Below are 16,636 nucleotides of genomic sequence, written 5' to 3'. Positions count from 1 at the left end.
AGCCTTGCATGACTGGGAGTTTCATTGCAGTGAGGTATGTGGACATAATTAGAAGAAAGGATGAGTCTATTGCCTAGTTAGCAGAATTCTGTAGCAGAGAAACTTGAGCCAGCATTGTTCAAAACTAGAATGTGAAGGCTCCTTCATCCCACAAACATCATGGAGTTCTGTTACTAACACTGCATCGTGCCAAGGGCTGCCCCCACTTCATAACTCAGGCATGCATAGCACTGATGTCCAGAGTGTTGGCAACTGTTCAATTTCCCAGGGCTGCTGTAACGAACTACCGCAACCAAACCGGGCAGCTTAAACAACAGAAACTGATTGTCTGAAAGTTCTGGAGACAAGAAGTCTAAAATCAAGATGTCGGCAGGCTTGGTTCCTTCTGACGGTTGTGAGGGAAAATCTGGTCCATGACTCTCTCGGGCTTCTGGTAGCCTCAAGCATTCCTTGGTTTGAAGATGGCATTCTCCCTGAGTCTTTACCTTGTTTTCCCTCTACACACGTCTATTTCTCTGTCTAAATTTCCCCCTTTTTAATCCATCATCATTGGATTGGGACTCACCCTGATGATTTCATCTTAACCTGATCAACTGCAGAGACGCTTTTCCAAATAAGATCACGTTCACAGGTATAAGGGGTTAGGACTTCAACATCTTTTGGAGAGACAATTCTACCTGTAGCAGCCACTGAGAGCTTGCAGCTAACTGCTCTCCTGAGATTGTCCTCAGCTGAAGAAAGCCAATCCTCCCAAGTTTTGCCCCCTCCCTGTATCATATCAACCTACATCCCATGATTGATCAGTGAAGGGAGTATAAAGGCCCCAGATCCCCTGCCCCAGGTCAGAACAACTTAGCAGTTATCCTAAATCCAAAACTCCCTGTAGTGTTGGCAAAGATCTCTGCCTAGGCCTTCTTCCTTCACTTCCCCTGCAGGCATTAAACTGGAAAATGCACCCTTATAAAGTTCCCTCATGCAAATAGCTAAATCAGAGTCTACTAATACCACTTATAGCAGTGCTCCTCTGAGCCTGCACTGGTCCAGATGCTGGAGAATCAAAGGTAACAAGATATGTCCCTACCCTCCAAGATTTTCCTCAATATCAGAAAATGTTATAAGGTATAGAAAAAAAGGCTTACCTCAAACACAACCTGCCTTTGGGACCTTCACTTTCTATTTTATAATTAGTCCCCCTTTACCTGCTCCACCCCCAAATCTCAACCAATGTTCATATTCTTCTTCTCCTCATGAATTGAGCTTATAACAGGAAAAATAAAGAGGAGAGCTTATTGTTTATTAGGTAGTACTGTGAGCTAGACATTCTGCATATGTGATCATATTTAATTCTCTCAACAACGCTATTGCCTTTACATTACCGATGGAGAAACTGGAATTCTCATAGAACCAGTAAGGGTTCAGCTCATCTGGTCATAGCAAATCCAACAAGGAGGGGAACACAGGGGCTTCTGCTTTCAAAGCCTATGCTTTTTCTTCCACACCAGTGGTTTCCAGATTTACATTATACAGTCCAGTAAATTAAGAACAAACAAAAAAATTGGCCAACAGAAATAGAGGTAGCAACTTTGGATACTGTCAAAAACGTTAAACGTAAAAACTTCAATCTACTAATACCACCATTTTATAATAAAAGGGACATTTCAACACAGAACATTTTGCAAAATCAAATCTCAAAATAAAGGATCAGCACTTATCATTGAATGTATTTAGCTTTATGGAAAATACGCCACTTTGCCCTTCATTTTTGTTTTTCATTTTGCCAAAGATTTGTGAAAGTTTTGTCAAGGACTGGTACCAATCTTGAAAGGAAAGCTTGGCAATCACTTCTAATAGATCTGGATTTTATTCACACTAAAATAAATGACCTCTCTAGGTTATTCAGCAAAATGTTTTGAGGATTTCAGAAGATGTATCTAAGTTAGCTTTGATGTGATCAAACATAACTGAGAACTACATGGGAATGTTACATTTGAAGAAACAAAGTGAAAGCAAACGGAAATCATATTTTAAATCTTGGCTATTTTCCCCCCAGGTCTCAGATCTCTCTCAGAACTCAAAAGCTGGCAAGGGGCCAGTTTCCAATCAGAAGATTTTGCTCTGGTCCTATCCGTTCGCATTTGAATGTTGAAGTTATATTCAACGATCTTTATTCTGCCATCAGTTACCTCTGGCAGGGGACAAGAGTTCAAATTCGTGTTAATAACTAATGCTTGTAAAATGCCAGCTCAGGGTTTGAAATGGATGCATTCTATAACGTTTGTTGCACATGCGCTCTCAGTATTTGGGGGACGTATATATAATGAACTAATATATTCAGTAGTTGCAACAAATTCGTCTTGTGCAGAAATACTGGCTTATATTTGCAACCGTCCTCCACCCAGAGGGCTCTCACAGCACCTCATAGATGGGGTAAAGACCAGGCACTCACTCGTGAAATTCAGATGCCTCAGGGGCAAAACCCCTCGTGTCTGAGGTTTTAGCAGTGCAGAGAGCACACTGCAGCATTACATGAGATGAAGCTCGAATTCCCCAAGTATTACAGATTTAGAACTGACATGAGGGATTTCATTTGAAGAACAGAAGTATTTTAAGAAGGCTGAGTGCAATTTTGAAGTGGCAATCATTCCTTACAGGCAGCTTGTCATAGTGGCGAGAATGAAACTTCAGGAGTTCATCAGTTAAGTCTGAATTCCAGCTCCACTGCTTACCCAGCTGGGTGATTGCGAACACAGCCTGGTTTCTCTTTGTGAAAGTGGGGATGATAATGATGCCTCCCAACAAGCTTGCTGTAAAAATTGAACAAAAGATTGCACCCAATAAATGATAGTGGCTGGTATATTTTATCGGTAAAGTGAAGGTGTAATGACTCTCAAAGTGTTGTGAGAATAGACGTAAAAATAAGGAACGTTTAGTGAGGAGTTACTATGTGCTGGGGAATGTGCTCACGGCTTTATCTCATTGAATCCTAACAATAAACGTATCATTTTACAGATGAAGAAACTGAGTCACTGAGAGAGAAAGTAACTTGTCCAAGGTCACTATGCAGTTAATAAGGGACAGACAGTATCCAAATTTGTAGTGTTTAAGTGTATAGTTGGGACCAAAAAGTTGCATTTAGTTGATCTCTTTAGAGAATGACTTGGAAAGCCCATCTCATCTCCCTACACCTATTTACATCGCTGGCAAGTTATTCTGAATGGACACAAAGTCAAGTACACACTCTCTCTTAATTTGCCCTTTCCCAGAATAACTCCTTCAATTCCATTCAATGCACTAAACCATTGTGGAGCTCCTGCAGAGTGCAAAGACCGTTCTAGGCACCACAGGCATACAAATATTTTCAAGATGCAGGTCCAGTCCTGCCATATAACAAGGTCACAATCACGGCTAATTATCAAATGGGTGAGACTGTGATAAGTTTGAGTATTTGCAAAACGTTATGGACTCAAAAGAAAAAGTAATTAATTCTGCTTGGGAGGAAGGGGAAATCTGCAGAGTAGAAGGGGCACTGGAGTGAACCTCAGAGACAGCACCGTCTCTAAGCCATCCTTGACAGGTGTCATTCTTTTGGGCTCAGCCTTGCCCTCTTCTAAAATGCAAACACTGGAAAAGGAAGGTATCACATCTCTTACATGGTCATTTTTAAGATCATTTTCAGCAATGTCTGACAGGCCCTGGGAATGTCAGCACACTGGCTTGTCAGAGCAAAGAGACAGTAGATGGGAAGGAAACAGGAAGTAGCATGTGGGTGAGAGGCTCGGAGGATAACCTTTCAACTAGGTGAACAACATGCAAGACTATTAACGCGGCACAAGTTGGCTGCTTTATCGGCAGGAGCACAAAGCCCTTCCCAAAAGCAATGGGCAGAAATGTCACAGCCAGGAGTATATTTTAGATACGAGACAGGACGTTTCCAAACAGCATGTAAGTTTTCAATTCGACTCAGTTTACTGGAGATTAACTGGAGTCTTTTTATTTCTGCACAGGGTGCAAGAGATGGGGTGATGGATGGTTTGGTGTCTTCTCAGTTCTTCTTTGCTTCTTATGCACAAAAGCTATTTTCTAAGAAATTCACTTCGATTCCAAAGGGTGACCAACCTATCCAGAGGAAAGAAGATAGCTTTTTATTTAAAAATCTGCCTGAAGCAGTAATGATGTCATAGGAAATATATGAGTTTGGCAGCCAAACAGATGTGGGTATCTGTTTCCTACAAACTTCCCAAATTCGCAGCTGTCTGACCTCTAGCAAGCTAAATTTTCCAAGCTCCATTTTCTCATCTGTAGAATGGGAATTATATTATCCACCTAGGGTTGACATAAAATAACATGCAGCACTAGAAGGTAAGTTACATGAGGGCAAGGATTCGTATTTCGTTCTTCATGGCTGCATTTCCTGTGCCAAGACCATTGCTAGCATTTATTGAACGAATAGATGAGTGAGTCCATGAACAATAATACTGGTTCAAAGCTTACTATGTGCTAGGTATTATTCTAGTAATAAGAGGATACGTATAAAGCATGAAGTATGCTAAATAAGTGTTGTTTCTCTTTATGATATCTCACACAAGAACAGTGAATACGGGGAAAGAGAATCAGTCCAAGCATTGCTAACTGGCTCTATCCTCTCACTGAGGTTCTGGGTTGACCTGAAGGAGACTCTCTTTCCCTGATTGCTGCCATTTGATTTCACCAGCTGCTGTCCCTTTATCAACAGCCAAAAATTTTTAGATCTTCCTGACTCAAGCCTTACTAAGCTTGCAAATCAAAGGCAGCCTTACTCAAAGCAAATGCTAAACATCTTTTCCATAAAAGGCTCACCCTGAAATAGCACTGATTTTCTGCCAATGCTTATTTGGAACAGACATATATTTTAAGCTCCTCAGGTATGCCTTTAAGTCTCCAGTGTCCATAAAAGCATTCGGCAGTGTTCTGCACACAATAGTGCTCGATGAATGTGGTGTTTATTAAGTGAGTCAGAGAAGACAGAGGAAGAGGAGCAAAATTTGGAGAATGAAAGGAAGAGGAAGAGGCGATCAAGAAGGAAAGGCAGGGGCTTCCCTGGTGGCGCAGTGGTTGAGAGTCCGCCTGCCGATGCAAGGGACACGGGTTCGTGCCCCGGTCCGGGAGGATCCCACATGCCACGGAGCGGCTGGGCCCGTGAGCCCTGGCCGCTGAGCCTGCGCGTCCGGAGCCTGTGCTCCGCAACGGGAGAGGCCATAACAGTGAGAGGCCCGCGTGCCGCAAAAAAAAAAAAAAAAAAAAAAGGAAAGGCAGGCAGAAAGCATCTTCCCTCTGCTCTGCGTCCGTCTGCTCTATTTAAGCACTCCTCGAGGCAGTGGCTTTTGAACATTGGTGCACAAAAGAGTCGCTTAGGGAACTTATTAAAAATGCAGATTCCTGCCCCCACTCCCAAAAATTCTAATTCAGTAGAGCCCTCAGAAGCTGCATGTTAACAAATCTCCCCAGTTACTTCTGATGCAAGCAGCCTTGTGATGCTCTTTTCAGAAACACTGCCCTAGGGAAGACAAGAGGGAGACAGCTACAAGAAAGGCGAGCAGTTCAGGAAGAGACGAGCCACAGGCTGAAATCAAACACATCAGAAATAAGGAAGGGAGTAGCTATTTTCTTTGAAAACACCACTGCAAAATAGAGAGTTAAAAATATTGCTATTATTACCATGATACACTCTTGCTAAACATGCCAAAAACTTCTCACTGTCAGCAAGATAATTTTAGCAAGGCACTCCATAATCTGGCTCCCACTTACTTTACCAGCTTGATCTCTTTCCTCATGCATTTACCCCTCATTCCAAGCAGAAGGAATTTTGCATCAACCCAAGTAGGCAATAAATATCATTTCCACATCTATGGTGGAATATAAAAAAGTATCAAATCATTTCCACCACTTGGAGTGATCTAACACAGAATTTCTTCAAATCCCAGGATTGAGGGCACCCCCAGATTTCTGGCTTTGCTCCTGCAAGCCTGCCTTCTTAGCCATCCCAAGCTTGGTGTCCCTGGGCCTCCAAGCCAGACCCTCAAAACTTCCTGGCAGGGCTTCCTTGGTGGCGCAGTGGTTGAGAGTCCGCCTGCCAACGCAGGGGACACGGATTCGTGCCCCTGTCCGGGAAGATCCCACATGCCGCGGAACGGATGGGCCCGTGGGCCATGGTCGCTGAGCCTGCACGTCCGGAAAATTTCCTGGCAAGTCTGTGAGTTCCTAAAATTCTTCAAATAAATTCGCTTTTGCTCAAGGAGAGAGCATTACTGTTGATTTGAATCAAAGAACACTAACGCATACACATCCTTCCCTTTAACCTTTACTTTCCCTACTTTTCACTGAGCACTTTCCATATACTGCCTTATCCCATTAATTTTTCATCCACTTTTGAATTTTTCCACAACTAAATGCAGCTCTTTGGCTACAGAGACTGTCTTATAATTCTTTATGTGCCCCCCTAAAGGCCTAGGGTAGTGTCTTGAATAAAACATCTGTGGTTTGGTTAGGTTATTGGCTACCCCCAGAGGTTGAAAGTCACCTTTCCAGCCTCAGCATAAAGTGTTCCTAACACCTTGACATCAAACTCTTTCTGGAATTTTCCAAATCATTAGTAATTCTTTGCCAAACCAATCTATGTGATGGACAGGGAGAATTCCTGTCTGTAACGTTTCCCTGGTGCTGGTGTTTAACAAAGATCGTAGCCCTGCGAACATCTGCTTAAAAACGAAAACAAAATTCCTCTAGGATAGCTTGATGTCTGAAATTCATCAAGAAATACCTTGGACTCCAGAATGCATCAGATCACTAGTGAGTCCCACACTGTAATTACAGAATGAGACCCTAACATTTTCCCTCTGTTTAGGAGGTAAAGGGTGGGCTTTGAGTCACACACCCTCCCAGCAGCTCGCCAGCCTCTGTTCCCTTGCCCCTTTCTGTCTAGTTTTCCAAAATATCTACTCTTCTGTACCAAGGCTGCTTTCCATGAGTGAAAGAACATTGCTAAATCAAATGAATTTACCGTGAATGCTGCCTTTCTATTTTCCACATAGAAAACACACCAAAAAAACCCATGCCATGCAGTGGAAATATTGTTAATCTGCCCTTTGCAATGTCATATTACTTTAAAAGTAATTTATATGTAATTTCATATATACTTAAAAAGTACCTATTCTTTAAAATAAACTGATATTTGGGGAGGAAGTGGTAAAAGTACTTGAATATAAGCAGTTGACTGGGGATCCTGTCTACAAAGTTAAAGCTCACAACATTTCTTTGCAGTAACTCAAGGATACACCAAGCAGGTACACAGAGATCTTTCGTGTACTCAGCCTTGGAAAATGCTATCGACCAATTTTTAGTATTTTTCAGTGTGAGAATAATCTTTCGTCCTGCTTCTACTCACTCTGCCCTTTAGTCCCACGGAAACAAAAAGAACAGGGGTATGTATGCAAATACTGGTAGCCTTCAGGACTGCACTTAATTTTTTGACAGGAAAATTTGTGCTCATGCCTGAAGCAATCTCAGGGATATTTTCTGCTTTTGGGTGACATTTCTTCTATGATGATAACCTGAGAGAATTCAGCCTGCAGTTACATGAAGAATAAACAAATTATCTTCCAAAGATCTTAATGCTAAAACTCAGACAGTGAGTGACACAATTTAGACTTCCTATGAAGTCTGTCTCCATCAAGAATCCCTTAGACAACAAAGCACTACATTTAGAGCTTTTATTCTCTCCAATACAATTGAAAGTGTCACATGCACAAGAAAGCCAAAGTTTTTTTTAATTCTAAGAAAACAATGTGACAATGTCTTGCCTTAGACTTCTTCAGCTGAATCCCTCACTGCTTATTACTATTATTATTGATAATAAGCATTTCTGTGCCACTAAAATATTCACAGGACAGCATATAGTTATTCTCTCTCTAAGCTGCTCTTTAACCCCTGCATGAGGTAAACCAGTTATATACTGATTTTATTAACAGTAAAACAAAGATCTCAAGTAAATAAGTAACCCGTTCCTTCTGAAATTCTTTTACTTAACAGAAACCAGAATGTATAATTTTTATCACACATCACAATCTGAAACACTATGTAGATAAAAATCACCAAAAATGCCTACCAATTATGGGGATCAGGATTATTCTGCAAATCCTCAAAGGTAGTCCTGTGAGTCTGCAACTTTATTTTCTTTGCAATTTGATCAAAGGAAACATATTAACCTTACACTCAGCCTTAATTTAACCTGCTCCAAGCAACTGCCAAAAATCTTCCTTGGAAATGCTGGTTCTTGTTCTAAGAATTATGATATCTGAAGTCATGTGTGACAGAAACCTTGTTTTACTAAGAGCGAGGGAGCATTCTAGCTGTAAAACCAACTGTCTTGCCAATGCATCACCAAAATAAAGCCACCAGCCACAGACGGCAGGTCAGCAGTACATAACATGCAATTGTCAAACTAGGATACTTGTCAATCGCCTATTCCTAATGAAGCCCCCAATGCTAAGAGCAGAACTACTGAGTTACTTTTCCCTCTTTCGTATATCAGCTCTTATTTCCTTAAACAAGAAAGAGAGGAAAAGAAGGGAAGTAAGCTTTGTTTTGGATCTCTCCTGCAAAGATGGTGAGCACCTTCCTCCAGTAAGGCTGTGTTAAGCGTCTAAGAGAGTCTATGGCTTACAGACAGTGATAAATAATTGACAGATAATTAAAATTAAGACGAAAAGGACAATGAATCCCTTCTCTGACCGGCATCTGGCTGATGTAAATGAGATAGGCATTTATTTTTTTTGCCCTGTAAGTGGTTATTTCTAGCTGGAATCACAGAAAGGCTACTGTACCAAATTGAGCTATTTGCAGACAATCTGTTTCTGTTGACTCTAATTTATCTGTCTGTTTCAAACAATGTAAGCAATGTATCAAGCATATATTTTAAAAGGGGGGAAAGGGGCTTATTATTTGAAGTTGGGGAAAAAAAGGAGAGTTGTACCACCTCCATGGTTGCCATGTTTCTAGTCCTATTCCCAGCATAGAAGATCAGAACCACCCATGGCTACACTGCTCACTGCACACCTCCAAGGAACCCTCCAATGGTCAGCAAAGGGAATGGCCCTTCCTGGAAGCTTGGCACATGGTAACCCTATAAACCCTCCCTATCAAGCATGAGACCCTCAGGGTAGAAACAGTTTAAAGCAGATACAGTCGTGATGACTCCTTCTGGACTAGAGTTTGGCTGTGCTGTCTGGCTTTTCCTGCCCTGGAGGGAAATGGAAATGTAGTGTTGGGTCTCAAGGGACCATTTGAATGAATGGGATGACAATTGTGGATGTCAGTCCCAAGCCCTGAGAAGGGCTTAGAGCCTCTTAGAGTGTTCAGTGACCACCTTCTTCCCATCTCCTGACTTAGCTTCCCACCTTCTGACCTAGCTCCCCCAAGGCTATTACCTCAAACATGGGTGCTTTCTTTCCCCTTCCTGTTGTCTCCTCTGAAACCCAGGGCAAAAGGTTAGGGTCTTACTACTACTGGCTTAACTGCTCTGTCTTAGCTAGGGAACTATAGTAACTAAAACATTTTTTCTGCCGGGGTCAGGCCGACCAATATGAATAAATCTGTGGGATTATTTTTTGTTCTATCTATTTTAAATCAAGATACATTCACTATCTAAACCCTAAATATAGTCTTTATGACTTCTGTTACTCTTTGTTTCCAAGGGAAGATCATAAGAATACTTTATAAGAAAATTCCCAATATACAGACTGACACCTACATTGCTTTTTGTCATCCACCAAGTTTAAATACTTTCAAACAGAACTTTAAAGATACCTAAGAAAATTTTTAGATAACACTATCCAGGAAATATTTGTTTACTCAAAAATAATGAACACTTTTGTAAGTGCCAGGGAAATAACACTGAACAAGATGGACACAGCCACTGCCCTCAAAGAGCTAATAGTCTATCCCCAGGATCTTGAAAGAACTAAAAGATTTTGCCAACCCGAATTCTTTCTACAAGGAAAACCCATCTCAACCAGTGTTAATCCCATGTAGGAGCTCAGCTGGTGATGAAGAATAATCAATCCTTTGTGAAACTGACTCAGTACTCTAGAAATGCTACCATTTGAATGTGGCCCAACATTTTTCCTTCTTACAAAAGTGACACTTTGTCTCAGCACGTTAGCTGCGAGGTGCACACAGGTACCCTCCTCAAAGGGTAGACATGCACCGCTCAGCGTGCTGAGGAAGCAGGGGATGACCTTTATTTTGCTTGTTCTTTCAGGGTGGCATTAGAACCCCACAGACAAGGAGAAACAAAGAAGTCTGTGTTGCACTGTGGACAGACATAAACCTGAAAGTCATGAGCAGTTGATCATCCATCTCCTACATTAATCCCAGGACTCAAAGTTATTTAAGGAAAAACTTGGGGCCTCAGTTGGTATTTCAGTGCAGGACCTCAATGGTCTCAGGGCCCAGATGTTTGAGGCTCAGATGTCTATTATCTTGAAGCTATTGCTCAATAAGTTACAACCTTATGTATTGGAAATTTCTTAGAACTTCCAATAGGGCTCCAGGAGCTGAAATTGGTTGAGGTCCGTCCAGCTGTTCAGTTAAAATTACCTAGGGTGGAACTCTTTCTCTGGCCCAATACTCTAGGCTTCAATAGCACTTATAGTCTCATCTATCATTCCCTCTTGTACTGCAGGAAACAGTTGGGGTTTATCAAACCCCATTCCATTCCCAACCCCAGGAATACACACACACACACACACACACACACTCTTTTCTTCATATGGAAAAATTTTAATTATCCTCAAATGCTCAGACTAAATATCAATTTTTCTGTGTCAATGTCCTAGGTAGGGCTCCCATAGCACACTGTTCATAATCCAATTTTGAAATTTAATACACTACATTGTAAGATATATATTTATATCTTACATTATATATTTTATATCTTACATTATAAAATATATATAGTTATGTTCCCCAACTACTCAATGGATTCCTCAAGGATGGGGATTGAAACCTCTCTATATTTTATCCACAAAACCTCACAGGGTGCTTAGAACACAGTAAGTGCTTAATAAATACTGAATGAATAAAAACTTTGTTGAATGGAACAAACTTACCCCGTTCTAGATCATGCCATAACCCCACCACCACCAGGGTTATCTGTAAGGACAAATATTCTCACGTAAAGCACTTTGGATCTAAAGTGAATCCTTGGAAGCTCAGAACTTCTGGCCCTCTGTGAGATATAGGAATGTTAGCAGAAGCCATTTGTTTTTTAAATTACAGCTGAAATATATACAAATATTAATAGATATTCCAAGAAGCTCTGGAGCTTTGGGGAAAAATATGTGGATTTCAAGGAAAAGAAATATTCCATCTCTGGCACAACCTCAAGTACCAAGAGCTGACTCTTCTTAATGAAGTATTAACGAAATGTCAGTACAGACCAGAACACTGTTGATTTGCATACTTCTTGGCTAATAGTGTGAAAAGAGGATTGCATGGATGTTAAATCCTGTTTATGTTATAGAGCTAAAGTTCCTGTTAAGATTACTGATTCTTGGGCTTCCCTGGTGGCACAGTGGTTGAGAGTCCGCCTGCCGATGCAGGGGACACGAGTTCGTGCCCCGGTCCGGGAGGATCCCACATGCCGCGGAGCGGCTGGGCCCGTGAGCCATGGCCGCTGAGCCTGCGCGTCCGGAGCCTGTGCCCCGCAACAGGAGAGGCCACAACAGTGAGAGGCCCGCGTACCGCAAAAAAAAAAAAAAAAGAAGTGACCCTGCTTACCTTTCAGTCTCTTCCAATAACTCCATGTCTTGCTTCTTACATTCCAAAACACCTCAGTATTTCTACTCCTTTACATAGGGCATGATGATTTTTATTTGTATGCTTTGTTTGGGGATTGTTTTCAAATATCCGGGGCCTTTATCTGTATTCTTCACCTTAGTCTTCAAGAGTTCATGACTAAGCTCAGACATCACCTTCTCTACTCTCTCATCTCTCAAGATACAGTAAGTTTCCCTTCCATGTACACTTTCATACTTAAAGTAAAAAGTGATATTATTCTTGCTGCTTTATTCTTGCTTTATTATTTGCTTTCTTATTTTATTCTGGTTTTGTCTGTTCCTTACTAGATAATGCACTCCATGAAGGCCTGAACTAATTTTTTTATTTTATTTTATATTGGAGTATAGTTGATTAACAATGTTGTGTTAGTTTCAGGTGTACAGCAAAGTGATTCAGTTATTCATATACATGTATCTGTTCTTTTTCAAATTCTTTTCCCATTTAGGTTATTACAGAGTATTAAGCAGAGTTCCCTGTGCTATACAGTAGGTCCTTGTTGGTTATCTATTTTAAATATAGCAGTGTGTACATGTCAATCCCAAACTCCCAATTTATCTCTCCTCCACCACCTTTCCCCTCTGGTAACCATAAATTCATTCTCTAAGTCTGTGAGTCTGTTTCTGTTTTGTAAATAAGTTCATTTGTATCATTTTTAAAGATTGCACATATAAGTGATACTATATGATATTTGTCTTTCTCTGTCTGACTTACTTAGTATGAAAATCTCCAGGTCCATCCATGTTGTTGCAGATGGTATTGTTTCATTCTTTTTAACGGCTGAGTAATCTTCCATTGCATATATATGTACCACTATTTTTTTTAATCCTCCAAGCCTAACATTTTGCCTAGAAAATAGTTGTTGAATGAATGAATGAAGACACTATTGTTCACTTTAATTTCTCTCGAGAAACAAATGTGTTCAATTCTCAGGAACAAGTTTATGAGCTAAAGTTCTCTGACCTGCTCTTGCTTCATTCTTTTCTGCACTGTTCACTTATTTGTACCAATTCCCATAATGAAAACTTTTCCCTCCCTTTTCTTTATGTTTTTTAAAACTAACTCCAGAAGTTAACAATTTCAGGAGGGTCTCTGTTATCTCTATTTCTATAGCTCTATACATGGTTGTTTTTAACTATCTGTTGGATATGTCTGTTCAGTGTAAGAACCTAAGGCCCAGTTCTCCAACACATACAGAGCGAAACTGCCTGCTTTAATTTTCTGACTCTGCTTTAGTTATGGAAGGAACAGGACCAAAAACACATTCGTGGTCCTTCCTGATATAAATTCCAAATTTAATACTACTTGAGAAATCTTCCCCACTGAGCAGAAATAATTACCTATACATTACTTCTTGTATTACTTTAACGTATGAGAAGTTAAGTCACAGCAATGAACAGGATATAATCGTGGTTCAATGAATTTGTATATTTGTGAAGAAATAAGACAAGAAACTGGACAATTATAATTCAGTTACAAAAAAATGTTATAACTCTCACCAGAAAGTTAGTTTTTGAGTGGAGATCCCAAGGACAGGCAGCTGAAGTACTGGAGACTTGCCTATCTCCCCACCCTGGAAGCAGCACCCCTACAACTCAAATGCTGTGTTCTATTTTGTCCAATACAGGGAATGCCCACAGGTACCCTGGCAGTGATCTACAGGTATGTTTTAGCTCTTCAACCACAAAGGAAAATAAGCTAGGTGCTGGCACTTCCTTAACAGGATTGCCTGTTAAGAGTGTATTTAGTTCTTGAGATAGAATTTTAGGTGATGTAAATGGGAGGCACCCTCTCAAATTCTCCTACATGTGCCTGTTTAGAAGGGTGTCAACTCAGTACATAGCTCAGAATAATACCTCTCCTATCTAAGAATCATGAAAGTGGTGACAACTGAGCCATGTCTCAGAAAAGATCAAGCTAGCCTTCTTAAGCATGTTTAGTGACTAGTGTTGACAGTTAACAAAACCCTGAAACCCTGAAGCTGGAGCTTGGAAGCCACTGATGGGGTTGGAAAACTTAATAAACATTTATTCATGTGTTTATGTATTTATTTATTTGATAGACACTTATGGAGAGACCACTGTGTGTCAAGAAATGTGCTAGGAGATGCGGAGACAATCATTAATAAGACATAATTCTTACCCTCAAAAGGCTTACCATTTAGAAATTCAAGTAAACTGTGATGATAATAGAATGTTCTATGTGCACAGAATACCATGGAAACTCGGAGATGCAGTTAACCCAGGCCTAAGGGATCATGGAAAACTTCTCAGTCAAGGCAATCTAATTCTACACTGAATCCTGAAGGAATTAGAAAAGGATTTAGAGACCCTACCTTGCATTTGCCTTGAATAATTCAGACCTTCATTGCACACCTCTGTGCATTCATTCTGTGCTGCAGGGGTCCTGCCTATCCTCTCCTGAGATAATGCAACACAGAGATGTGTTGCAAAGGCACAGTGCAGAGCTAGATGTAGTTAGCTCATGTGTGTGACTCAATCTTGCTAAAAGAACACCAGTCCCGGTTGAAGTGTTTACAGAGTAGATAAAAATAGGCAAATGATTCATTTACTTAGGCTTATTAATGAAGATATTCTTCACAAACAGCATAAACCTATCCTCTAAACCTCTGAGGCACAAGAGGTTTTGTTTCAGCCCTGGAAATCTGCCTCTACTTGTGCCTGATTGAGTGAACCCGGAACAACGAAGAATAAAATTCCTTCTCAATAACTTTACTGATTGGCTCTGGAATGGAGAGTTGTTGGAATGGCAATAATTCATGTTTTGCTATAGGAAGGTTGTCACGTATTTTTATTCGATTTATTGGTTTTTAATCACAGCTTAAAAATCAGACATGCACATTTAAAAATACCTCACCAAACAGCTATCATTGTTCCCAGCACAAAATCTTATGCAACCTTATATTGAGACAATATATTTATGAACATATTTTTTTTGTGATCAACCCTTGAATTAGGACTAAACATTAATCAAAATTTTTCAAAAATGATTCATATCAAAGTATTTTCTTGGATTACCCCCAAAGGGATGGAATGGGGGTAAGAACTAGCTCCATGTTTCACTTTGAACATTTCAGAACTTGGACTTTCTTTTTTGTAATTAAAAAAACAATAAAGATGGAGGCAAAACTGCCAAATTTTAATTCTGTGATGAGACTCAAGAGGATATGATATATTTCCCATGCCTGGAAAATTTCCTCTTACAAAAGACAGATAACAATAAAGAAATACGTCATTAACTAGGAATCCAGGTGCAACATTGGATAGAATTAAGCTCATGTATTAGTGCCATAATCCCCCTTTGCTGTGGATGTCAGAGGTATAGGCTATGGAAATTGCAGCATCATCTGTAAAAGAATCTTACAAATAAGTGAGCAGGTACTGTACAAACAACAGTTTAGTCTCTCAAACAAATGCTACCTGCATTGACATAATTCCACTTGTGTGTCAAATATGTGAATGAGAAGGCTGCCTTTAAACTTCCAAAGCACATTCTGTCCTCCAAATCTTGGAATTACTATCTCTTGAAAGAGGAATCATAAAAATACATGGAACTATTTATAAGAGCCACAGAAATGGTCTTTCTGAAAAATTGGGTCCACTCTACATGACTGGGCCAAAGTCCTTGAAAACATATATTGACACCAGGGCAACCAGCTAAGTACGAAAAAATCTCATCTGTGGAAACACACATCCCAAGCAGAATTTTAGGACATGAAACAAGATTATTGAGAATTTGACCTAAAATGGATTGAACCAGAAGGAATGGCAGAAGCAATAAGCTAAAGTAGAATCGTGATCGGATTGTTTCCGTAGCTTTAGGCAGTGCCTATGACTGTAAACCACTCTGGTCCAGGGAATCAGAGAAGGAAAGTTCTAGTGACACCTACGCTGCTGACTGCAGCCTTCAGAAAGACACTTCTCTTTTGGAATATGAAGATGACACTTACTTGTCCTTTGTGCATTGTAAGGCACAGAACTTGAGGAATGCAAGCCCTTGGGAAAAGTCAGAACTCTTCTGTAAGGGAAAGAGCAAATTTAACCTACATGTACTCCCGCTTCCCAAACCTCTACTCAAATGGGTTGGTCCTCTGACTTGGCAAAAATATAAGTAAAGCTCTTAATGTTCATAACATAATGTTAACACTGCCTTCCTCACGTCTGGTGTCTAAAGCACGCAACTTTCACATTAGCCAAGAGTGTAGGGTAGCCATGTCATCAGTTGTTGCTCAATCAGGAATTGTCGTGAGCCAGCACCCACCAGGGGCTGCCTTAAGACGTCTGATATTTGAAAAAGACAGTGTAATGGGTATGCTACATACCCTTTCTCCTAGACTCTCCAAGCCTACTGCATTTTAAGTTAGATCATCAAGAGGCAATGTACTTGGACCAAATTATCTCAGTTCTCCATAGAACTACGTTCACTGATTGATGATACAAGGTTTTTGCCCTGAGCATTTATAGAGGGTCCACAGGGAAGCTGTCTCATCAGTATTTCTGTTGTTTTTGTAAAGCTGGAGCTAAGCTGTGTCCGCTATGTTTGCAAATACCAGTTTTTAAAAGGCCCACAGAAATTCACCTCATTTAACATAATTCCAAGGAAAGTTTTGTTTCTTGTCTGTAAAAGTATGCTTTCTTTTGTCTGGAGAGAACTTTAGGTAACTAATGAGGTTTCCTTTTAGATGTCAGGAAATTCAGAGCTAAATTCACACATACTTTAGAAATTAACTCACTTTCGGTTTATA

Source organism: Monodon monoceros, unplaced genomic scaffold, assembly GCF_005190385.1.
Source record: "Monodon monoceros isolate NGI ecotype Baffin Bay Population unplaced genomic scaffold, NGI_Narwhal_1 Super_Scaffold_7, whole genome shotgun sequence".
NCBI lineage: Eukaryota > Metazoa > Chordata > Mammalia > Artiodactyla > Monodontidae > Monodon > Monodon monoceros.
This window is presented reverse-complemented; position numbering follows the sequence as displayed.